Here is a 26945-nt window from a genome sequence, read left to right as displayed (position 1 = left end):
TCAAGAACTTTTGAAATTGGAAAATGAAGAGATTATAAAACTGGAAGCTGTGGATAAAATACAGCATGAAGGAATAACTGTTATATTGACAAGCAAATTGACAACTAAATTGGATTCTCTAGACAAAAACATATCGAAAACAGCTGGTTTAGAAAAGAATCTTTATGTATGTATGAACTGTCGAGTAATTTTAAGACGTAATTTGGATGTAGAAAAAGGTTTAGTGAATGGAGCTATGGGTAAAGTTGTGGGTTTTGTTAGTTACCAGAAAAAAATGGAATTGAATTTTTAAAAATAAAATTTGATCAGATTGAAGAGGTTAAAGACATTAGTCGTTGTTCAGTTCGTTTCTTGCTTGTGAAAGACTTATATGTACGTAGGAAGCAGTTTCCGTTTTCTCTAGCATATGCTGTAACTATTCACAAATCTCAAGGATTAACTGTAGATAGTGCTTTTGTAAACATTGGATCTAGTGTATTTAAAGAAGGTATGGCATATGTTGCTTTGTCACGCGTGAAAACAATGTCTGGTTTATTCATGATAGACTTTGATGAGTCAAAAGTTAGTGCTGATGCAAACTGTGTAAAGGAGTATAATAGATTAAGAAGAAGCTATGCTCCTCATTTAGGTCAGTATCCTGTGTTTGAAAAACGTGTTGTTTGTCGGAAAAGGAGAATTGAGAATATCTGTAATGAGGATGTACAGAAGAGTGAACATATAGAGACTGATGTGATTGCAAGCAAAAAGAAAAAGGACAATGCTGAAGAGGTTGTTGGTTGTCATTTTGAAAATAGCTCTGGTGTCAACTGCTACGCTAATGTAGTGCTGAATGTTGTATTTTATCTTGAAAGTTTGAAAGAGCAGATAATACTAAATCATGAAAAAAGATTCTGTTCTCTGCTGAGTTTCCTTTATGAGAAGCTGAGTAATGATAAAACTAAAATAGATAGTGCTTCTGATGTTAGAAATATTTTAGATGTATGTTCTGGATGTACACAGTTAACTCAAAATGTCCAGCAAGACGCACAGGAATTCTTAATGTATATGCTTATGGTACTGGAAGATGAAGGGGTAGAAATAGAAAATATGTTTGGTCTCTCTTATAAATAGGAACATAGTTGTGAAAACTGTTTGAACACATGCAGCTCTAATGTTGATTCTGAAAGGTTCATATATTTAACATTACCAGAGAGTAAATCAGTGACTTTTAGTACATTAGTTAAAGATGCAAATCACAACATGGAATGTTCTCAATGTAAATCAGAAATGTTATCAACTTTATTTTTAAAGAAATATGGACAGTATGTAATTTTAATGATGCAACGTTGTAGAGCTGATGGAACAAAATTGGACACTTTAATAAAGAATTTTACAGGAAATCAATTATCAATATCAGGAAAGACTTTTGTTGCAGTTGCAATAATTTTCCATGATGGACCTTGTATAACTTCTGGTCATTACACAGTTTATCTTAAATGTGAAAAAGGCTGGACACTGTGTAATGATTCGCAATTGATTTTCAAGCAACGTTTGCCTGCAGAATTACCAAATTCCTAGTTAATTTTTCTAAAACCAAAATTTTAGATACAAATTGCAGCATCTGAAGAAACCATTATTTCGATTTTATTGGATTACCATTGGATATTTCACCAAAAAAGAATTTAAAAATTACCATTTGGCTTAATGGAAAGGTAACTGTTTCTATTGTGGACTTCTTTGTCAGATATTATTTTGGTGTATGTGCTTAAGCAACAAGATTTACAGACGATATTTATTGCAAATAGTTATTGTTCTTAGAAGATATTTTTAATATATATGTTACATTTCTATCAAGGTATGTTTTACTGAGGATAGATTCAGGGCTTTTTTTAAACAATCTTTCAGATTGTTAATTTTTTTGCCCGCTGTTAAGTGATGAATGCAATTGATATCACTATTTTCAGTGAAATTCAATATATTCTGAAGACAGCAAAAAAAGGGCAAAAAAATTACTTTGTTAAATATGAAAACATGTGTACTGTATTCTAAAATGTATTGTTAAATATAAATACTTTTTTCTTTTTTTTCAGATCGAGAAAGAAAATGTAGGAAATGTAATCCTTTTTTCTAGCAATTAAAAAAAAACATTTATTTCTAATTAAGTTATTTTGTTGGTCAGGTAAGTTTAAAATATCTGTATTTCTCACCTCTTCACTTTCATGCTCCCTTTTCTTCACTTATCCTCACTCTGCTTTTCTCATTCCCCTGAAGGACTGGACTATTCTAAGACCCAGCGGTGCCAGGGGACAACAATTGAAACCTTCGTGGGTTACCTGTTCCGGCGTACAAAACACAGAGACACGGGACACTTCCTGCGGCGCCAAAGATCAGTATTTATTTACTGCAGGGATACAGAAATCGCAAGAAGTACACAACGTGTAGGTTCTGAGAGACTGCTTCAAATTGCAAAAGTGGATCGCTCCTTTTATACACATTTTCGTCATTGAACAACATGGCAAACAAAAGGTTACAACTCAGTTCCCACAGTAAACTTCAAAAGGGTCGCATTCATGTTTTCAGAAGCCCGGAACATAATTGCAGCAGCATTGCCGGTTCCCAACTGTAAAAGCACATTATCCCCACATTAAGCACATTTCATTCTGACTGTAAACGAATTAGGAGAAGGGACAGAAACAGGTGCAAAGGAAAAACAAGGATGCACAACAGATTGGAAAAGAGTGTAGAGAGCAATATCGTAAACTTGATTGCAGGATCAAAGGACTTGTGCCTAATGCATGCACGACTGAAACAATAGACTAGCACGGCAAGATGAGCCTCGAGCGGAGGAGCCATCTGCCCTTGCAGTGTCATCCCCCTCATCATAAAGACACCTTCAAAGGAAAATGTGTCTTCCGCAAAAGCCTGGGAATCCCAGGGTCACAAAGCGGACAGTGTCCGTTCGCTGACTACTTGAGGGCAAGAGACAAAATGGATGCCGTATCTAAAATGGAGCCCGAGGGTTCAGATGGACACACCCAGGAATGAGACGAACCATACATAGTAGCGTAGCGAAAACGCGTACACCCACTAAACTCGTCATTTGCGGTTCGTAGATACCAAACTCGTTCATATTCGAACGAACCCAAAAAATTTCATTACGATTCTCACGGAACCTCAGACGCTCCTTTTGCCCTCATGTAGGCAAGCACTAGTCTAGATCAGAATCGATTTCGATGTTCATCAAATCGTTCAGTTGTTGCTGGAACATCATTCTATCCATCAATGTCTCCTTGGTAACAGATGGCCGTCTTATACACGTTGTAGCACAGAGACCACATAAGGCAGGACCACACTGCACACAAAGACAACACGTGAACAGAAACGTTACAACAACCCCTATGATCATCAGAATCTTCCAACCCCAAGTTGATATCAGGCCCCAAAACCATCCTAGAAGTGTCCAATTACCTTCGTCCACGTGTATGGACTCGGAGATCTTATGTAACTTCGAGATGGCTTGGTAAACAGTTGGAGCGTTGTTAGGGATGAAAATGCAACAGCTCGAATGGATCACTTTGCACACCCCACCTCTATCTGCAAGAACAACGTCTAGAACCATACGGTTCTGCAACGTCATGAGTCTATCCGCCTGAAGTTCTGCTGTTAAATTACCAAGAGCACTCGCAGTTATGTTAGCAGTCAATTCTACCACACGGGTCAACTGTCTCAGGTTCCTACTATTAACCATAGGTCCCCAAAACGGCAAGAAACCCTTAAAGAAATCTCCTGCTTCTTGACCGGCAGTGTCCTCTTCGCTAATAACGCCTCTCACAACTCTAGTCTTGTGATAGTCTGAGGCAACCGTAAAAGTCGGTGGCAAAAGATTCGCAATATAACAGGTACCCGAGAAGTCACGGGGCAACCATGTATATGCACGTTCATAACATACGAAATAGGTACCCTTGGCAGTCAAGAAAACAGGGGAAGAGAGCGTCGGTAGAACATACGTATCAGTACAAGCACTCTTCCCAAGTTGGGCTCTCGGATTTCGACCAAGACCTTTCAAGCAGAAATTACCGAGGTGAGGTACGATCCATATTGGAGACGAGCTCCTAAGATGTCTATCACCGACTGACATACTATACTCAGCCTCACTCAGATCTTTATATGCTTGCACCTCTTCATCTGGAATAAGCGATGCATCAAAAATATCTCTATCTAAATCAGCAATCGCTATCGCCAAAGGCTTGTGGTACGGACCAGGACCGAAGTTTGCAGAACGTGGCTCTCGACTGGGGTAGGAATCTAGTGCACTACGGAACATAGTTTGGAATGCTCGAGCTGAGCCCTGGGAGCTGTAAGGAAGAACCAAATACGGAATACCCCTATCCATGGTATGTGGCATTAACCCACACACCCAACAGTTGGTAGTATTCATCACCAACTGATGCTGATGTAGGAGTTGAACGAAGGAGTTATTCATGAATTCCGCACGTCTAACCTGTTCATGTTGGGGCAGAGGATGAAAGGAATGTGGGGAAACAGTGGTAATAGAACTTAGTTTAGGAGAAAAAGTAGGTGAAATGGAAGGCAATAACGACTGTATTCCGAAATACACTCCACCCACCAATAGCATAGAAACAGTCAGAAACAGCAGGAATACCTGAAACAAAAAGCATTTTGTTCGTACAATCTTATGCAATTTTGATCTTTGCTCCGACATCCTTTCTACTTCCAACAGCTCAGAGAATGCCATCCTCTAAAAACCGTCCGTGACGTCCTTGACGCACTTCGTTCTGAGTAGCGATTATCAATTCCCAGGAGTTCCCAGGAATCGACAAAAAGTAACCGACCTAGTGTCAGGAACCTGCTAAACAGAAGGAAGTACCCGCACGGCCCTACGGTTAAATCGGATGATAGGTTTTCTTAAACAAACACCCAACTTAATAAAAAAAATCTCTTAGCTGTAAAAAGCACACGTAGAAAGGAACTCGAAAATCAGTAAAGGATGCAATTGTTATTAATGTTCGTGGCAACAGTAAAGGAAAATATAAGAAAAATTTTATTAGTCTTTGTCATGTGAACGAAGAAAATATCAACTTCTTCCAGGTCGAGTCTGCTCTTCAAATAATTGTTCAACTTGTGAAACAGTGTTCCGTCGATCAGATGACAATTCAGACCTTGAGTTCTCCAAAACTGACGACTCAACAGATGTGTCTGGCTGCAATGAATTGTCTCCTACAGGTTGAGCATCACTAAACGGCACAAAGCATAGAGGGGTCTCGGTTTCCGTTGCCGCTATACCAGATCTCACCCAATTATCTGCTGGTGAAGGGATCGGAACCTTTTTGGTATGGGTGGCATGCACCCAGTTCTTTCTGCCTTCCAACCGAACTGCAGTCCTTGTAGCCAGCAATACTTGGAAGGGACCCACAAATCTCGGCTCCAAGTTGCGTTTTCTGCCAAAATTGCGGGTGACAACCCAGTCACCCGGTTGAAGCCGATGTCCAGGACCCTTTGTCTGTGCCGGTAAAGCTTCAAAGACCTGTTGATGAATTAACCTCAGTTTAGCAGTCAGATCATGAAGATAATCAATTAACATTGGATACTCAAGACTATCAAAGGCCTTAGGCCTCGGGACTCCCCAAATGTTTGCAGGGCGGCCGAACACAATCTCATATGGGCTGAGCCCTACTCGAGAGTGCACAGTCGCTCTGGTTGATAAGAGAGCCAGAGGCAAGGCATCAGGCCATGACAAACGAGTCGTAGCTTGTATCTTCGCAAGTTTCAGCTTCAGAGTACCATTGTACCCTTCAACCAAACCCGCTGCCTGGGGATGATTGGCGCTATGGAATTTCTGTCGAATTCCAAGGCCCTTACACACGCTCTGCATCACGCTTCCCACAAACTCGCTTCCGTTATCTGACCACACAATCCGTGGCATTCCATTCCGAGGAAAGTATTCCTTCAGTAGGACTTTCGCTGTGGACAGGGCAGTATTATCCTTAAGAGGATAGGCCTCGATGCATCTGGAGAACGCACAAACCACAACTAAAACGTACTTCAGATTATTGCATCTCTCCATATGGATGAAGTCCAGTTGGATAACCTCAAAGGGACAGGTAGGAGGAGCAAAATGGCCGGGTGGAGTGGGGGTGCCCTTGCCAGGATTATGCATCAAACACACCATACAATTCTTAACCACCCTCTCAGCACATTTAGCAATACCATCGTTCTTCCATACAGGGGACAACAAGTTACATATACCTTTCGCGCTAATGTGTGACAAACCGTGAGCCATAGTCACAACGGCTAGCACATATGCATCCGGTAACATCCACCTCTGACATTCTGACAAGTCAACCCAACATCCATGCGTGTCTAACTTTCCCGTGCTTTCTTTCCACTTGGTCTTTTCAGTTTCAGTGGCCTCATTCTGAATTGCTTTCACGCTCTCAACAGTGTCTTCACGCATACCAGTCTCCGTCGGCCACCTCACTGAACTCGTAACATACATTCGGGTTGCAAGATTCTTAGCCATTTCCTTAGCAATTTCATCCGCAAATGCATTACCACGACCAACATCATCCGTAACCTTTCGATGCGCACTACATTTAATGATCGCCACCTGTTTAGGCAATGTAAGAGCATCCAAAAGATCGTTCACAAGCTGTCCGTGTTGGATCTTCGTACCATGTGATGTCATAAATCCTCTTTCTCTCCACAATCGACCAAAACTATGTGCAACACCAAACGCATATTGACTATCAGTAAACACATTCACTCGCTTTCCCTTAGATAAAACACACGCTCTTGTCAACGCAATCAACTCTGCCGCTTGCGCTGAATTCTGACTCAATCTCGCAGTTTCCACAACCGTACTCAACGTCACTACAGCATACGCAGTCGTCACATCACCATTCGCTAACTTAAAACATGAACCATCAACATACAAAGTGCCATCGGGGTCTATCAATGGAGTGTTTTTCAGGTCAACAAGACCCTTCGTTTCTTCCTCAGTTCGTAAATAGCAATTATGTGGTGGTACATCATTTGATTCCATATTAGTCGGCAACAATGTCGCCGGGTTCAGTACATTACAACGCTTGATCTGTATATGACTTGCCAAAAGTATCAACTCATAACCGGACAACCTTGCACTCGTCAGATGTTGAGTTTTTGTACGATTCAGGAGAGTGTCAACTGCATGCGGAACCATCACTGTGAGCATATTATCCATAACCAGGCCTGCGGATTGTCGAATAGACACCGCAGCTGTCGCTGTCGCTCTCAAGCAACTTGGCAACGCTCTAGCTACCGGGTCTAAGGTCGAGGAAATATATGCACATGGATGCTGCTTACCACCAAATTGTTGCGTCAAAACACTCAACGCACAACCCTCTCTCTCGTGAACGTATAGTGTAAATGGTTTACTGTAATCAGGAGTACCTAACACAGGAGCCGAACACAGCGCATCACGCAGTTCAGAAAAACTTTTCTGACATTCTTCCGTCCATGGCAAAGGAGTCGAAACATCCTTGCACGTGAGAGCTATCAATGGCTTCGCTAACAGTGAAAAGTTCGGAATCCACTGTCTGCAGTATGTTGTGATACCTAGAAAGGCACGCACATCTCTCTGAGTTGTTGGCACAGTCATTCGAGCAATCGCTGCAATTCTTTCTGGGGTCAACCTTCTTCCCTCCTTTGACAATAAGTGACCTAGATAGGTTACTTCTTGACAACAATATTGTAGTTTAGAAGGTAACACTTTGTGATGTAAGTCACACAGATGCTGTAACTGTGATACTGTAGCAGTTCTGCAAATCTGTTCAGTGTCAGCAGCTACCAACAGATCATCAACGTACTGAATCAAGGCCGCACCAGCCGGTAACACAAACGCATCAAGTTGACTCTTAAGAGCTTGGCTGTAGATCAATGGACTCTCACAGTAGCCCTGAGGTGCGCGTTTGAACCTGAAGCTGCGACCACCTAATGAGAAACCGAATAGATCTCTGCTTTCCTCAGCAATCGGAATGCTAAAGAAAGCATTCTTCAGATCGATTACCGAGAACCATGATGCAGAAGCTGGAATCAGAGTCAGCAAAGCTGTAATGTCAGGCACCACGGGAAACTGTGGAATAACAATTTTATTTACCTCCCTTAAATCAATAACAAAACGATACACAGGAGGCTTGGATGGATCAGTTTGTTTCAAAATAGGTAACACAGGACTATTACACACGTTACCCCGAGTTTCCTCAATGACATCTTTATCGATCAAATCGCAAATGATCGCTAATAGTGCTCGTTCTCCATCAAGAGAGATACGATACTGGGGAATGCGTGGGAGTCGCACGTTGGATTTCAATTGAACAACATAAGGTGGTATATCCAGCAGGCCCACATCATTGGGACCTGTCGCCCACAAAGACTCAGGAAGAGAACTCAATTCCAGTGGGAGCTTATCAGTCGACAAATACATAGGAGAGATCACTCTCTGACCTAACGTAAGCTCCACTCCCGCAGGAGAACAGTACAAAGTCACATATAACCGCTTCAACAAATCCAGGCCCAAAAGATTCTCACCACAACCAGTAGTCAAAATCAAAGGAGCCTCTAACTCACGAGACCCAATTGTACGGGGCAAAGGGCTAGAAACTGGATTGCTAACAGGGGCGCCAGAGAATCCAACGGAAACATTCGTTAAGCCAGACAAAGGCGTGCCAGGGAGTTTCGAATGCATGATGGAACTTTTCGCTGCACCAGTGTCCAACAGAAAAGAATCAACTACGCCCAATGTGGCAACTGCGACATAAGGCCCTCTCTGATCAACCGGAACTGATACTACTCCCTTTCTTTGTCTATGGCTGTCCTAGTAATTACCGTCAGCATCAACATCATGCTCGACATAATAGTCGTCCACATGATACTGTGCAGATCTACCAGACGATGAATCTCGCCGATCAAAGCAATTTTGCGAGTCTGATGAAGTGCCAAAACGCTCATTCTGATTCTGAGTAACACCGCGACCTTTACCACGTGACGCTTGTTGAGGACCACTACGACCTCCTCGAGCCGAAACACCATTGTTTCGGTCACGCAAAACTGGACAATTAATCTTCAGATGGCTCTCACCCCTACAATATGCGCATTGATTATACCCCAGCATAGATCGAGGTGTAGCGGAGTCAGTACGCAACTGCGATCTAGAAAACTGTGAGTGTAATCGATTTTGCTGTTGCGAGTCATTTTGATTTGGGCGCGGAGGATACGCTTGCTGCAATAAGACCTTAGTTTTAAGATCCTTCATTTTCTTATCTGCGTGTTCGCTTTCTTCTTTCTCTCTATTTTCGTAGTATTGGGCCGTGGCTAATATTTGAGCCGTGGTAGAAACGGCCCACGAACTTTCAGAATTCTTCAATTTGTTGCTTAGTTCAGGCAACAAATTCGATACAAATTTATCAACAAACAATCGCTGACCTCCCTCAGAGCTCATATCCTGACCACTATGATCGATGAATGCCTCCTCAAATCTCGTAAAGAAATCGGAGACACTCTCGCCCTTCTTTTGTTTACACGCAGACAATTTGTCCCAGTTAACTCTTATTGCTGGCATAAGTGTCTTCATAAGTGTAATTATCCTCTGGGGCAGATTCTCAATGATCTGTTCAGGTTTAGCCCCACCAACTTGCCGTCCGTCAGCCGCCGCAAGAGCAGCCCAATCACCGCCTAACTCAGCTGCGTGATTCTCTTGACGGATTTTCGCCCAAATCGGTTGAGGTGCTACTTTACCAAACAACATGTCGATATCGGCAAGGTTCATAACAGTAGCATCCACTAATTGGGATAACTCCTTATAATAACCTGCAGGATTTTTGCGGGGGTCAGGCAAAGTTTGCTTTCCCTGCAAAACTTCTGATCGCTTCCACGGGAGGTGTATCCAAACTCTCTGAAAGTGTGGTAGAACAGCAGGATTAGCAGCAGGATCACCTGGCATCCATACTGGGGGAACTTCCCGCATAGGATACTGACCAGGTTGTGCCATCCGCTCCTCAGTTTCGTCCTTAAACAATGCTCGAGGTTGTACTGTAGATCGAAAAGATAACAGACGCTCTAAAGCACGTCGGACATTAGCACCCACAATCATACCATTCGAAAACTGATTCTGAAGTTCAGTGATCTCGGGCGGCACATTGTCTACCGCATCATTATCCCACTGTTCTCTCAAAGACTAACACATTTCCTCGTACACAAATCTTTGTGTGGGCTCATTAAACTTAGAAAACGTCTCGAAAACTATACGCGAAGTGTACTTCGCAGGATGCCTAATCCATTTATGCGCCATTTTCACTAACGACTCACGTTCTCTACCATCAGGAATTTGACTGCGCCTCTGAGAGACATCAGAAAGATCGGACCCGAGTATCGGTCCAAAAAGTGGAGAATAGAGATTAGCGACAGCATTAAATATACGACTACGAACAGAAGGGGAAGAAGAAGGAAGTACAGGAGCAACAACATTAGGAGTAAACGTAGAAACAGTAGCAGTAGTCGGGATAGCAGGAGTAGTAGTAACAATAGGCTGATGAGGTCCTGGCAAAGGAGCAGTAGGAAGAAGAGCGGGTAGAGGAGGATGGACAATTTGCGGCACAAGGGGATTCGGAAGAACAGGAGGAAAGACAGGCTGACCAGCAGCCGCCAGAACAACAGGTTGAGGAACAGGAGGAATCACAGGACCCACAGTATCTGGTGAATAGGGAGGTGGTGATTTCAATAGATAAGACAATAATGGATCCTCTACCGCTTCTTCTCCTGTCTTATCAGAGCTAGACGGTAAAACCGGATAACATTTATCCACCGCCATATGATGCAGTCTAGCAAAAACTTCCTGCTCCTTCTCGTCTTTGTCTTGCTGATACTGTTCTGCATTTCGCATCACCGTAATAACACCTTCTCTCTTATTTTTCTAATCTGTTTGATTTCTTTCTGCTTGGCCTCTTTACGCCATAACCGAAAGGAATCAAACATGGCCGGCCTAGCCTTCTTTTTAAACAATTTAGCTTCAAGATTATCTAATATTGCAGTTTCGAAACTACCGTGTGATGGCCAACTAAGAACACCATCATTTTTAGTGTAACAAATCCAATATTCATTATATATGATAGGACCTACTCCGTGGCGACTATAGAGCTCATAAATTGGAGTTCCAACTGGAGGTATCGGACATGAATCCTCCAGTCGGGAATCCGTGCTGCAACATTTAAGGAAACCAAACAAAGTACTACGGCCAGGCATCGTGCACACTAACCGAGTTTACAAACTTCAAGGGCTATCGAATTACGACGTCCTCGCAAAAATGCAAGACCATCGGTTTTTGGCAATTGCAATTGTCAAATAAAACCCAACAACTAGAAACCAACAACTAAGAACCACAAATGCAATGGAACCATGCAAACAACCAGGTTTAACCAAGTTACAAAAAAAATACAAAGTAACCGTCCCAAAAAGGAACTACAAAACCATGGACTCTGGGAGCGGCCCAAAAACACTTAACTGAAAGAGCAATGGCGTCACCAGGGAGGCCCGTCTATCGTCTCGCCGTACAAAGGACTACGCCAGGCGCCAAAACAGGTCGACAGTCAGGGCATCAGTCCGTCGCAGCCGTCAGGAGGCGGGAATCTTCGCGGGAAAAGCCTTCGGACCACTTATTTCGACAACTGGATCGATGAAGCGGGGTGCACCTTCCCTCGGAGATTTCACACGAAGTTCCTCACGATCGTCGGGCTTTGGACCGGTACCGCTGATGTCGCCCCACGTTGGGCGCCAACTGAAGGACTGGGCTATTCTAAGACCCAGCGGTGCCAGGGGACAACACCTGAAACCTTCGTGGGTTACCTGTTCCGGCGTACAAAACACAGAGACACGGGACACTTCCTGCGGCGTCAAAGATCAGTATTTATTTACTGCAGGGATACAGAAATCGCAAGAAGTACACAACGTGTAGGTTCTGAGAGACTGCTTCAAATTGCAAAAGTTGATCGCTCCTTTTATACACATTTTCGTCATTGAACAACATGGCAAACAAAAGGTTACAACTCAGTTCCCACAGTAAACTTCAAAAGGGTCGCATTCATGTTTTCAGAAGCCCGGAACATAATTACAGCAGCATTGCCGGTTCCCAACTGTAAAAGCACATTATCCCCACATTAAGCACATTTCATTCTGACTGTAAACGAATTAGGAGAAGGGACAGAAACAGGTGCAAAGGAAAAACAAGGATGCACAACAGATTGGAAAAGAGTGTAGAGAGCAATATCGGAAACTTGATTGCAGGATCAAAGGACTCGTGCCTAATGCATGCACGACTGAAACAATAGACTAGCACGGCAAGATGAGCCTCGAGCGGAGCCATCTGCCCTTGCAGTGTCATCCCCCTCATCATAAAGACACCTTCAAAGGAACATGTGTCTTCCGCGAAAGCCTGGGAATCCCAGGGTCACAAAGCGGACAGTGTCCGTTCGCTGACTACTTGAGGGCAAGAGACAAAATGGATGCCGTATCTAAAATGGAACCCGAGGGTTCAGATGGACACACCCAGGAATGAGACAAACCGTACATAGTAGCGTAGCGAAAATGCGTACACCCACTAAACTCGTCATTTGCGGTTCGTAGATACCAAACTCGTCCATATTCGAACAAACCCAAAAAATGTCATTACGATTCTCACGGAACCTCACCCCTTCCTTCTCTCTTCTTCCTCTACTGGTCTTTCGTAACTCCCTCACTCCTTCTCTACTACTCCCCTAGGTTTACTGCCTCCATCACTATTTTTTCAACCATGTTTCTCTCCCTGTCTCCATATGTCTCAGTCATTGTAACTGCCTTACTCCTTCTCAGTTCCTTGCTCTCTGTCTCTGTTTCTGTCTCTCTCCCTTTTTCTGTCTTACCCTTAATTTCCTTAACATCTCTGTTTCTACCACTTCTCCTCTCTCCATCACTCATTTTCCATCTATGTTAATTTTTTAACCTTCTCCATCATTCTTCTTTCCTCACCTTCCCTAACTGTCACTATCCTTTACTCATAGTCACTCCTATTCTCCTACTTCACTTCCTTCTGTCTGTATCTCACACCCCTTCATCTTTTTGCATTCTTTCCTTCGCTCTCCCTCACTCTTCTTTGCCCATTGAAATCCTGACTCCCTTACTCTCACTCCAGTTTCCTAAATCCTTCCATCCCCTCACTCCCCATCTCTCACTTACCCCCTTTTCTAATCCTCATACCCCTTATCTTACCATCACTCCACTTCTCTTACTTTCAATCCCTTTACCCTGCTGTACTTCATCCGCTTCATCTGTTACTCCCTTTTCCTATCCCTGTCCCTTATTCCCCTTTTCTCACTCCCCCTCCATCACTCTCCATTACTCACTGCCATTCCCTTACTCATTTACTCTTCTTACCTGTATTCTCTACCCTTAGTCCTTTTGTTGCAGTCAGTCTTTCACTTGCCTTTCATGACTGATCATAATTTCCTTTTCTCACTCATTCTGTCTGTCCTTTCCTCGTCTTCACTCAGTCATTTCAATCATTTCAATCATTCATGTATACGCTACACATTCATTCAATCAAAATAAAAAACAGGATATTACGAATATAGCTCTTTTTGGAGAAGTGAAGTGAGTTCTTAAAAGAACTGTTTTTTTTGTCTTTTTTTTGTTTTATATATTTTTTTAGTTTTCAAACAATTTTGTATTTGTTTTTTGATTTTTTTACAGCACCAAAACAAAACTGGGAATCAAAAAACTGCTCAACAGGAACAAAAAAAAATTATGACCTGGAGCATGTGTGCTGCTGTATACGGTTTTCAATTAAATTTATGCTACTCTTTCCGTAGCAAATTACCTCATTGCACATATTGCAATGAATGTGCACTTTTTGGAACAGGGGCCGGATGTCAAGAGGCCTGGTGCATGGTGAATCTGCAGCCGCAGATGATGTGCTTGGCTGAGAAGGTCCAGGTGGAGGGTTCTCCCTTACGGCTCTTGTGGTTTCACGAGCAAACCAAATTGGATGCATTGATTTAAAATGCCTGAGCATGCAATGAATGCTAAAGGAGTATTTTTTGGCCGGATTCCCTCTAGACAGGACACTTCTGCAAATTGTACAAGTGACCTTTGGCGAATTCACTTTTTTTTGCCCATCTGGAAAAGTGAAATAATTCCAAATGAAAGAGTGCTTCTGTTTGCTCTTTCTTGGTGGTTCTTGAAAGGTCTCCTCACTGTCTGAAGATGACTGGTGTTCTGCCATTTCACTGGAGTAGCTCTTCAGCAACCTTCTCTCAGGAAATTAGTAGAAAAAGTGAGGGTAGTAGGTGTGGTGTTTGAAGATTCTGAAACAGAAACTAATATGAACCAATGAAAAGTGTTGTTTTGTAATCACATGAGTTGCCATGCGCGCACCGTGCGCACACTGTACGCGTACCGTACGCGCATGGAGCACGTACGGAGCACGCACGCATGTGCACTCGGAGCACACACGCTTGCGCACGCTTGCACACTCGGAGCACGCCGGTACGCGCACCGTACGTGCCTACGGTGCACGCACGCGCATGCACGTACGGAGCACGCGCGTAGGGTCTACACACGCATGCGCATATGGAGCACGCGTGTAGGATCTACACATGCATGCGCGTACGGAGCACGCGCGCATGGTGCACGCACAACATACGCATGTGCACTCGAAGCACGCAGGTGCGCGCACCGTACGTGCACGGTGCGCGCACGCATGCGCGTACGAAGCACGTGCGCATGTGTGTATGGTGCACGCGCACACAGAGCACGCACAACGTACGCATGCGCACGTGGAGTGCATACCGTGCGTGCACGGTGCGTGCACGGTCAAAAACCCTTAAAAAAAAATTCAAGTGTTTATAAGTTTATAGAAGATATTAACTATGCTGTTCAACTTTATCCAAATAAAAAAAAAGAGCTGAGCCATTCAATATTACAGGATACAGTCAATCTATAACTATATACATAGGTAGTTTATTGTAAAATAATTATATAAAAAACATAAAAATACATACATAAATTAGCATTTAATAAACCTTACAAATTCACTAAAAAAAACATAGGTTTCACACACGTTATAGTTAGGAATTAGCATTTAAAAAACCTTTGAAATTCACTGAAAAAACCATAGGTTTCACACACGTTATAGTTAAGAATTAGCATTTAAAAAACCTTGCAAATTCACAAAAAAAAAACCTTAGGTTTCACACACGTTATAGTTAGGAATTAGCATTTAAAAAACCTTTGAAATTCACTGAAAAAACCATAGGTTTCACACATGTTATAGTTAGGAATTAGCATTTAAAAAACCGTGCAAATTCACTGAAAAAACCATAGGTTTCACACAAGTTATAGTTAGCTGGACATTTCACTCGTAAACAACCAATGAAATTCCCCTGTTATAGTTAGTTCAGCTAACTATAACTCGCGCGCCCGCAATCCACTGCTGATGACGTCACTTATTACATCACTCATGACATGGTCAGTGACATCACTGATGACATCACTGATGACATCTCAAATGACATCACTGATGACATCTCTGATGACGTCATCCATGTGATAAATTATTACATCTTCTCACACCCTAATATAACCTTTGATACACCGACTCAAAATTTCAGAGTTCCATTCTCAAAACCATACATACTCCAATACCAATAACTACATACCCACTTATTAACTGTTAGATCTACATACACCTCCACTCATTCACCTGTACAGTCACTCATACTTACAATCACTCCATACAAGAATATCATATGCATTTATACACGTATATAGACACTCACACACCACCAATCATCCATAGAGGTACTCTCACACCTAGTCAGTCATGCAAATAATTGCACTCTCATTTACTCACCTATGCAATTATACACACTCAAGTTCACTTAATAATAAAATTAGTACCACATTCTTATGCTCTTATAGAATCATTGATTCAAGCACACACTCATCCATACAGTCACTCTCACAATCACACACTATCACATCTACCCACTTATATACTCTTACACGCATATATACTGCCTTTCACATATGTAGTTAGTCACAAATGTACCACTGAGATATACATACAATCCCTAACACACCCATACATACACTCACTCAACCATATAGTCCATCACAGATGCACTCTTAAAACCATGCACCCATAGAATCACCCACTCAAACATCTATGCAGTCACACACACCCTACCCACACAAACACTCAGGAACTCAGGAAGCAATCAATAACTCATATAGACACTCATATAGCTATTCACAAAACCATGCAGCCACTTATATACCAACATACATACATTTACACAGTTTAGTCACTAGTCTGTAGTAAGATACATTTAATGACTCACTTATAGAGTCAGTTACGCACCACAGAAAATCTTCCATTTACACACTTGTACACCCACTCATTCTTCAACAGGCCTTTCCCTATACATATTAAACATATTAAAATTGTTCAGAAACACATACTTAATGGATGATGTCATCAGTGATCTCATCAGTGATGTCATTTGAGATGTCATCAGTGATGTCATGAGTGATGTCACTGACCATGCCATGAGTGATGTAATATGTGACGTCATCAGCAGTGGATTGCGGGCGCGCGAGTTATAGTTAGCTGAACTAACTATAACGGGTGAATTTCATTGGTTTTTTACGAGTGAAATGTCCAGCTAACTATAACATGTGTGAAACCTATGGTTTTTTCAGTGAATTTGCAAGGTTTTTTAAATGCTAATTCCTAACTATAACGTGTGTGAAACCTATGGTTTTTTCAGTGAATATAAAATATATATGTATTTATTACTAGACACACTCTACTAATCCCTTTGTGAGATTAGAAGTCAGGAACATATGCATAAATCAACGTTTCGCAACAAGTTAAGCACTTATGTGGCTGGGGCCCTAGGGGCGTACCAGAACATATACTAAAAAAGAGGTTTAGGAATATCGACTTGTGAGGGGACAAGGCCTAGGGCCTTCAGAAGTGCTGGGGCCTCACTAATCCACCCAAGGCAGGTGAGTAAAGGACCCACGGGAGACGCATGCAGAGTGAGAACACAGCCGCGGATCCCAATAGACTTCAATGGAGCAAGTCGCAGTTGGAATTTTAAAGTTTTTTAGAATACTTTGGGAGAGTTTACAAGCAAGTCAATTACAGGGTAAGTAGTTCTAGAGCCAACACACACAGGAGCACCATAGTGCTGGAGTTACCTCACCCAGGGAAGCCGGGTGCATAGGTGTCTTTTGGGGTAGGGTTGCGGCGTCGTTTTCAATGGGAGCCAAAGGAGGCTTGCTGCTTGTGAAGACAGAAGAAGTGTCCGGTGGAACCCAAGGCTGGATTCAGAAGAAGGAAGACCTGAAAGCAGAAGAGACAGTGTTCAAAGTCACTTGGCAGTGACCCGGGTCCAGGAAGCTGGATGCCCACATTCGTCGGGGGATTTCAGGTGATCATTGGTGTCTTGACTCTTCAGCCATGAGGTTCAGGAGGCATCGACGACAACCAGGAGCTGGATTCAGCATGAGCCATAAAGTCTGAAGCTTACTGCGGTGTCCATGACCAGATTGGAGCCAACAAGCCTTGGTAACAGCAAGTCTTGTGGAAAGTGTAAAAAGTCAGCGGTGCAGACCATCAAGGTTTGAGGGACTCACCCAGCAAGGGTAAGTCAGGGCAGGCATGGAGCAACGAGGAGAGCCCTTTGGATTTGTAGAAAAGTCTTCTGGGGACCCACAAGCCAACCCGCAAGGGATTGCGAAGACTCCTCGGGAGGATTCACTCAACAGGAGCCTGCGGTCACTTGGGGCAAGGTAGGCCTCTGATCTTTGGTGGAAATCCTGCTGGAGGCTTGGACCACACGTGGTCTAATGCACAAGTTCGTAGAACGTTGTGAAAGGGGTTGCACTTGAAAAGAGTGCCCGGTACCCAGGCATTGCGGTTCCTCATCACTCGTGGGGTCCACTTGGCTCAGCTTCGATGGAGACTCACGATGGGCTTGGAAAAGTCAGGAAATTTACTTCCAGGGCTGCAGGGACTTCGGACTCTGGCAGGAGCGGGAAAGTTTGCGACCATTGGTTCAAAGATTTGGTGCCTGCCAAGCAGGGGAGTCACTCTTTGTCTCCAAGGGAGATTCTTCAGTTTTCCAGAGGTAGTGGAACATCGAAGGTCTAGGATTCTTCTTCAGAGCGACATCCAGGGATATCTAGTTTGCAATGGCAAGGGTTCCCTAACTTATACTCCAAGGAAGGGAGGGACTAGCTCTATTACCCCTCCTATGGGCGGGTCAGGGGAGTGTCTGGCTACACCCACTTCCCTTTGTCCAGTTTCACGCCAGAACATGAGCTGGCATATGCACAAAGGAGCCTACTGCTCCCCCAGTACAGGACTTCAAAGCACTCTAGGAGTGCACCCACCGAGCCCCAATACACTAAACCCTGTCTGAGAGGTGGTTACACCTCCCTGTGACAGGATGCCTATTGTTGGGCCTCCTCCACTGTGAGTTTCGGTCAGCAGCAGGAGGGCAGCCCAGTGTCTGTGCTGGTGGCACCCATTTTGTGATGCCAGGGCTCCTCAGGATTCAACCGTGTTTCCACAGTAGGTACATGTCTATCCCTCTAGAAGGGTGGGATCATACTCCCACACCAGTTACTGGTGTGGGGGTATGATTCCAAAGCATTTGACACCAAACATGATAGGTTTTCATGCAGCCATTCCAAAGTTAGCATTAACCGCGAGGTTATAATGCACTTAAGAGTATATGGTTTAACCGCATCCACAAACAGCCACAGAGAATGGACTCTGAGAGCTGCAGAGGGGCCCTGCTCAGGCAGACGCACCCCCTTACATGGAAACCAAACACCCTGCCCTCAGGATTGATAGGGCCTGCCTTAGGGGTGACTGATAGGTTTATATGTGTGTGCAGGTAGAGATATAGTGTACCTATATCTCAGTGAGGAGTGCTAACACTACCTCACCCAGGCTGCAGTAGCAGGCCTGTGGTGTCAGATTTAGTCTGCTTCCCAGGGGTGGCATAATAATACATGCTTCAGCCCCTGGTAGGCCTGTGATGTACCTATCTATGCCCTTGGTATCTAAGGTACCATATACTAGGGGCTCATAAGGTACCACAGTATCCAATCACTAGTGCATCTAATATGCACTCCAAGTTGTTTAGAGAGAACAGAGAGGCTGGGGCCTTGATTAGCATGGTCCCTGCCAGACTATAGCCAGAAACAAGTGTAAACATCAGAAAAAAAGTGGGGATAACATAAGTGCAGATCCTACTCTCCTACATCTACGCTATCCTCCACTTTCCCTACTGTTGCACTCTCTGGAGTTGAAATAGTAATTTTTACCCCTATGCTATCCAACACTTTCGCTACTGTTGCACTCTTTGGAGTGGGAGTAGTAATTTTTACCCCTACGCTATCCAACACTTTTCCTACTGTTGCACTGTTTGGAGTGGGAATAGTAATTTGTACCCCTACGCTATCCAACACTTTCCTTACTATTGCACTCCCTGGAGTGGGAATAGCAATTTATACCCCTACGCTATCCAACACTTTACCTACTGTTGCACTCTTTGGAGTGGGAATTGTAATGTTTACCCCTACGCTATCCAACACTTTTCTTACTGTTGCACTCCCTGGAATGGGAATAGCAATTTATACCACTACGCTATCCAACACTTTCCCTACTGTAGCACTCCCTGGATTTGGAATAGTAATTTTAAGCCCTACGCCATCCAACATTTTCCTTATTGTTGTTCTTTTTTGGAGTTGGAATAGTAGTTTTATTCCCTCCGCTATTTAATATTTTTGGTATTATTTTAGCTAATGTAGTATTTAATTAATTTGAAAAATATTAAAAGTAAAAAATGTTTTACATTTGTTATACATAATAATTTAATTGTTATTTATGTGTATAGATGTATTGGTAATTTATAATATTTTTAATAATTTATAGGTTATTAAAATAATTATTAAAACTGATTATTAAGGGGTCGATTCCGATCCTGGATTTTTTTTCCCGTACGACTCGTATCCGGATTTTTTTCCGTACGAATCGTACAAGTCCCGCACAAACGGCGAAGTACGATTCGTACGTGGAAAATACATACGAATCGCCTCAGAAAAAATCTACGAGACGTCCCCGGACAGGTTTGCTTACAACTCGTAAAACTGAAGTCCGAGCGCAAGTACGATCCGTACCGCCCGTCCGAAAACGCAAGCGCATGGAAAAGGCCCTGTACGGAGTGAACTTTGTATGACCCCTACCCCGAGTACACTTGTGCCCGGGGTATGGGTCATACGGCCCCCCCAGCCTCCCACCCCTCCTGCGTACGTCCGCACCGTACCCCCCACTCCCCCGTATGTACGGACCGTACCCCCCACCCCTGTATGTACGGACTGTACCCCCCACACCCCATATGTACGGACCGTACCCCCCACCCCCCCGTATGTACGGACCGTAAACCCCACCCCCGTATGTCCGCACCGTACCCCAGGCGTACCCCCCACCCGCATGTGTCTGCACCATACCCCAGGCATACCCCACACCCGCATATGTCTGCACCGACGCGAAAAATAATTGTCCAGGACAGGACCCTGTAAAACAGCACAAGGAGGGTCAATTCGACTCGCACAGCACCACAAAACATGTCTACATTACAAAATACATCTCAAAGACTGACCTGGCACATCCAAACAGGTAAACAGAGGCCCAAACTCACAACCACCTCTTATAACACACCCACCAAAATTCAAACACAGCCACACCCAAAAATGGACCAATAAAAAGGGCCAACACACACCACCTTTGAGCCTGTGCAACAGACCCACTGCTGCCAGACCCCACATACAAACAACTGCACCTTACTGAGCCCTTAACTACACCTCAACTCACACACCTTCACACAACCTCCTTAACAAACATCCCCACTCACATTCACACACACACCGTCACATTCACACCCACACACCCACAACCATCCACACCCACACCCCACACCATGCCCACAGACAAGAATCCAAAATTCACAACGGCGGAGCTGGAGATCCTTGTCAACGAAGTCATCAGAGTTGAGCCACAGCTGTTTGGAACATTGGTCAGACAGACCAGCATATCCCAAAAAACCAGCCTGTGGCAGAGGATCGTCGATAAGGTGAATGCTGTTGCGCCCATCCGAAGGACCAAAGCGGTACAAAAGGGGGTGGTGATGGATGGAGCATCAGAACCAATCAAACACTCACACCCAGTCAACAGATCTGGGTTTGATCCATCACCATTCTTTTGCCCACTCTGCCACCCGAGTTCAGACATGGCCATATGCAAATCAGTCTGACCCTGTGCCTCATGGGAACAGTCCAGCCTGAACTGCCAAGCCATGCCTTCCCTGGACCGGAAACAAGCTTCCTAGGACAGGTTTCTGGCATTTCAGCCATCTTCAGCCAGGCTTGCTTGAATCCAGTGGCAAAGTGAGCAAGGGGCTCAACGTCTGAGCATACCCTGCCAACTTATGGCGAACAAAGCGGTACGGCTGAAATGCCAGAAACCTGTCCTAGGAAGCTTGTTTCCGGTCCAGGGAAGGCATGGCTTGGCAGTTTGGGCTGGACTGTTCCCATGAGGCACAGGGTGAGACTGATCTGCATATGGCCATGTCTGAACTGGGGTGGCAGAGTGGGCTAAAGAACGGTGATGGATCAAACCCAGATCTGTTGACTGGGTGTGAGTGTTTGATTGGTTCTGATGCTCCGTCCATCACCACCCCCTTTTGTACCGCTTTGTTCGCCATAAGTTGGCAGGGTATGCTCAGACGTTGAGCCCCTTTCTCACTTTGCCACTGGATTCAAGCAAGCCTGGCTGAAGACGGCTGAAATGCCAGAAACCTGTCCTAGGAAGCTTGTTTCCGGTCCAGGGAAGGAATGGCTTGGCAGTTCGGGCTGGACTGTTCCCATGAGGCACAGGGTCAGACTGATTTGCATATGGCCATGTCTGAACTGGGGTGGCAGAGTGGGCTAAAGAACAGTGATGGATCAAACCCAGATCTGTTGACTGGGTGTGAGTGTTTGATTGGTTCTGATGCTCCGTCCATCACCACCCCCTTTTGTACCGCTTCATCCGAAGGACCAGGCATGAATGCCAAGCCAGGTGGTACGATCTGCGCAGGGCAGTCAAGAGGAAGATGAATGAGGAATACGCCCAGAGTCACATCACTGGAGGCGGGCTGCCCCGCAGACCCGTACACTACCATCCCTGGGAGGAGAAGGTGATGGCCACGCTTCCGCCGGTGGGAGTACACGGCGTAGAAGGAGTCGCAGAGCCTGGTGAGTACACAAACAACTCACGTAACACGGAGGGAATGCCATCCACACCACAAATACACTAAATGCACGCTACTTCTCCCAAGCACTCACCGCACACAACCACACTCAAAAACCACGCTCATGCCACCAATGTCTCCATGCACCATTCACAAATCAAGCCAATGCCATGTCCCAGGCTACACCAACCACAAACCCAAGACTGGATGTCCGGGAGGCTGGGAGGGTGGGCCTCACACAACACATTGTGAAAATGAGAAGCAGACACCAATGCCCTCAGCCCATATGGCATAGGTACATACCCATGCACAATGCACATGGACTGGCAAAGTACTGACAAGGTAGCTGACACTTGGCCCTGCTGTATGCAGCACAAGCCCTTCCTGGGACCACTGTACACTCAAACACCAACTCCACAAGCACAGGTAACTAGCACAGGAACTCACACTCACTGTCATGCCAGCATTCACCATGAGGGGACAAACACATCACCTGGGAGACCCAATGACAAATCACACTACACCCAACAGCAGGCCCAGTCACACACACCCCCCTTACACAAGCACACACCCCCGGGGCAGGCAACGGATTTACACACTCTCACAAGGGACATGTGACACAAGACCAATCCATAGCCAAATAAGCATCCTAGCCTAATTTCTACTGGTCAAACACTCAGGAGAACATCTCAATCTATCCCCTGCAACATACCCATCCCCGAGTGGACATTGAGAGGAATACTAGGCACATCCAACTACCTGGAGGAACTGTGACAACATGAATATGTATCAAACATGGATGTCGCATGAAACAGCATTAACATTGTCTCTCTCTCACACACAGGGCAACGCCGTGGAACTCCCCGCCAACACTGGGGGGGAACAATCACAGGCCCAGGCTCGGCGTGAAGATGACCCCACCGGCAGCAACGACTCTCACCACTCCGTGGATGACCCCGACCAACCTGGCCCCTCTGGTGCCCAAGCCCCTGCAGCACCTGCGTCAGGTACATCTGTGCCAACCACCACCCCATTCCTGCCACATCCCAGGAGACACCCAGGAGCCCTGCTCGCACTGAACAACAGAGCCAGTCTGACCAGGAGGGACAAGGTTCTCGGGGCACCCAGGAGGAGGCAGGCAACCCTGCAAATGCCATCCCTCAGGGGTCCCGTAGACCTGATGTGCCCACAACGGCAGGCCAGGCTCAAGTGGGCAGGGGTGGTGGGAGTGGAGGCAGGCGGAGGCGCGAACCTGACCAGCCAGCTGAGGTAACCGGTATGTCCCACATACGCCACATCCTGGACACCTACCGGCGTGACACCAGGGGCATCAGCCAGGTAGTGTCAAGACTCACAGAGATGCAGGGGACCCTCAATGAGATCAAGAACATGCAGGCCGAGCAACATGCCAGTCAACAACAACACCAAGGACGGATGGAGGCAAGACAGGCTGAGCTCCTGGCGGTGCAAAGGGGCATTAGCCATTCACTCCGTTGGATTGCCGACAACATGGGCAACCCTCCCTGTGACAGCAGGCACAGACCAGCACCAGCCACAGGGAGGGAGGAGGAGGAGGAGGATTCATCCGACGGAGCGTCCCAAACATCGTCAAGGCCTACATCTGAGGGTCCCCGGAGGAAGGTGGGTCGTCCACGGAAAAGACCGTGAGAGTCAGCGGGCCATCAACATCTCCCAGGTCACCTGGCCCTCTGGCGCAACAGCAGCACCTCATCCAATGACATTCTCTGCCACATGGACTTGCTGGTCACAGTCTGACCAATGATGACCAACACTGTGCTCTGGACTCTGATGACTTCCAATGCCAAGGATACCATCTCCCCCTGTGAACTTTGGATTCTATTCCCCTGGTAGAGCACCAAATTTCACCTACCAAAACACGTACCCCACCACAAATAAAAATATTATTTGGTTCATGAGACGTTGCTGTCATGTAGCTTAATTCCACAACATATTTGTGTGTAAATGTCAAACTATGCCTGAGTGTTGAACTAACTCCAGCCAGCCATACCCTGGGATCTGAGTCTGGTACAGGACACACATGGGTCACAAGGTATCATTCAAAGCAGCCATGGAGCAGAACCCACACCTGTGATGGCCACAAGCTGCTGAGGGGGGTTTGCAATACTGTGCGGACAGACCTATTTGGAAGATTATCATGAAGGTGTAGAGGTCATGGCTCATGTGGAGGTTCCCTGGGAGGGAGTCCCAGGTATGTGTGGGCAGGTGGGAGAACTATGTCCTGCATGCTGGAGTACGGTGGATGTGAAGAATGGTGGCCAGGGCGAGGTCGGATGCACAGAGATGGCCCAATGGTGTTTCGTATGACAAGATGTACAAGGTTGGTTTTGTGTCGGGGTTGTGGACTGCCTCCTGAGTGTGGGTGGGGAGTGTTGAGGTCATCCTGCAGCAGACAGTGATCCTTTGCAGCTATCTATGGTGGACGGTGATGTGGCTGGGGCGCAGGATGTTGAAGCTGAGGTGTGCAGATGCACCCAGGATGTGGACAAGTTTCCCGGGAGTTTGCAAGTACGTGCTCCGTAGAGGGCAGGGCAGTATTTGACACGGATGTTGTGATGGACATGGGGGATGGTCTGTCTATCCTTGGAGTGGATCTATCTGTGGATCATGTGCATAATGCAGAGGGCGTTGCAGCATGAGGTACAGATGCTGTGGACTGACATGGCAAATGTGTGCGAGCAATACATCATGCACACCATCTTGTGTGTCTGGCCACTGGGTGCTTGTGCAGGCCTCTTGTGGGTGGGACACAAGCACTTGACCTAGCTGTAAGGGGACAATCCTCAGATGATCACCTCAGTCCTGTACAAGTCCAGTCTCGGGTGGCTCATGTACCGCCATTCATCAATGGATCTCATGCATTCAGGAATGATGGAACTGGCAATGTCTGTGTCTTTGGTGAGGGTGAGGAGCACCTGGCTGTCAATGGCATTTGAGCTGATGAGGTGCTGTGTGCATGTGATGGTGGAGAGGGGGGTCCTGAACACATTGTAGATTGACACACTGAGAGGAGATACCTGTGCCATGTGTCAGACGACGACACCATACTACATGCAGAAGCCTTGAGTCCCACTCCCATGGCCTTGCTGGGGTACAGAGCCGGTGGGGAGTAGGAGGGACATGACCTGGTTGGTGTGACAGGGCCTGGAAGGCGTGGCAGCGCTGTGTAGGCAGTTGGAGTTGCACAATCAGCATGCAAACCTGTCGTGTGTGCGCTTAGGGTATGTCTGACAGCAGGCGGTTGATTTGCGGATGGACATTGCTTGGAGTGTGGCTGCTACATCAGACTGTAGTGTGATGTGGGTTATGCAAGGACATGAGGGTTGTGCAATGTGCATGTTGCATGTGCTGATTATCCAGCCTTTGCCACCGCGTGGCGCCAACTGTGGCATAGACAAGCTGAAGACAGCCAAATGAATGGGTGGAGGGAGGAAGTGAGGAGCATCTTTGAGGCGTGTGTGTTGCCAAATCAGGATACTCTGTGGGCCCTTGCTGCATGGTCCGCAGCAGCAGGCGGCATGTCCTTGAAATTTGCACACAAAGACTAGGATGTCAGAAGGACAACTGCAACAGGAGTGTGTAAAGGAAGGAGTGTCCAGTTTCACATGGAACACCCAGAGACAATGCATGCACAAACACCAAAGATGAATGACACCGGATCAGGGAACTGAAGGCCGAGCTGCGCACAGGAGACACACCCTCAGCAGGTGTTGATGGCCCATTGTGTGGACCAACATGCCACAATACATACACAACCATGGACTTCATGCACAATAGGGATCATTATCCATGAGGAACTGCATGCATGTTGCTAAACTACACATGGACTCCTATGCACAATCTTTCACAACTATGCCAGAGATGCCGCATGCAAAGTGGCAAGAGACCAGCATTGACAGAGATGAGGCACCTTGGAGTGTGAGGAACACCTTTATTACTCAGGCTCACACTAAGGGAAATGCATCCTTTTGAACAGACTCACAGGTCAATCTTCTGACCATGTGGGACCTACAATGGACACCCCCTGCAACACACAGATGGGTAAAATCCTACTGGGCTGGCACACAAGTGAAGTGGGTGAACCAAACACCCCTTGCTCCACACGGAGAGTCTGCAATTCACCTTTGAGCCTCTTATGGGGATGTCCCACACTATGTCCACCATCAGCATCCCGTATGATCCTGAGGGACGTTTTACACACATTGATGCCTTCATTAGGCCTGGGCGAAGCACTACGCTACGCTCGCGTAGTTTGCGAAGTTCGCGCTACTTCGCACTACGCGAACTGCACGTAGCACAGTGCGAACACGCGTAGCGTAGTGTTGCGTAGTGCTGCGGTCATTTTTTGCTTGCTCGCGGTCCTCAACGTCAAGTTGGCGACCGCGAGCAAGCAAAATGACATCCTGGTGAGACTTTTTCCTTGTTCGCGATCGCGAGCATGGAAAATAAACCTCCCGGCGAGATTCCCAACGCGAGGAGGTCAGGTTTCTCATTGCGAGGGGTCGCGTATGCTCGCGACCGCTCGCGATGAGA

Source organism: Triturus cristatus, chromosome 8 (genome assembly GCF_964204655.1).
Source record: "Triturus cristatus chromosome 8, aTriCri1.1, whole genome shotgun sequence".
In the NCBI taxonomy this organism is placed as follows: domain Eukaryota; kingdom Metazoa; phylum Chordata; class Amphibia; order Caudata; family Salamandridae; genus Triturus; species Triturus cristatus.
The sequence above is the reverse complement of the archived record's forward strand: the minus strand, read 5'-3'. Positions refer to the sequence as shown.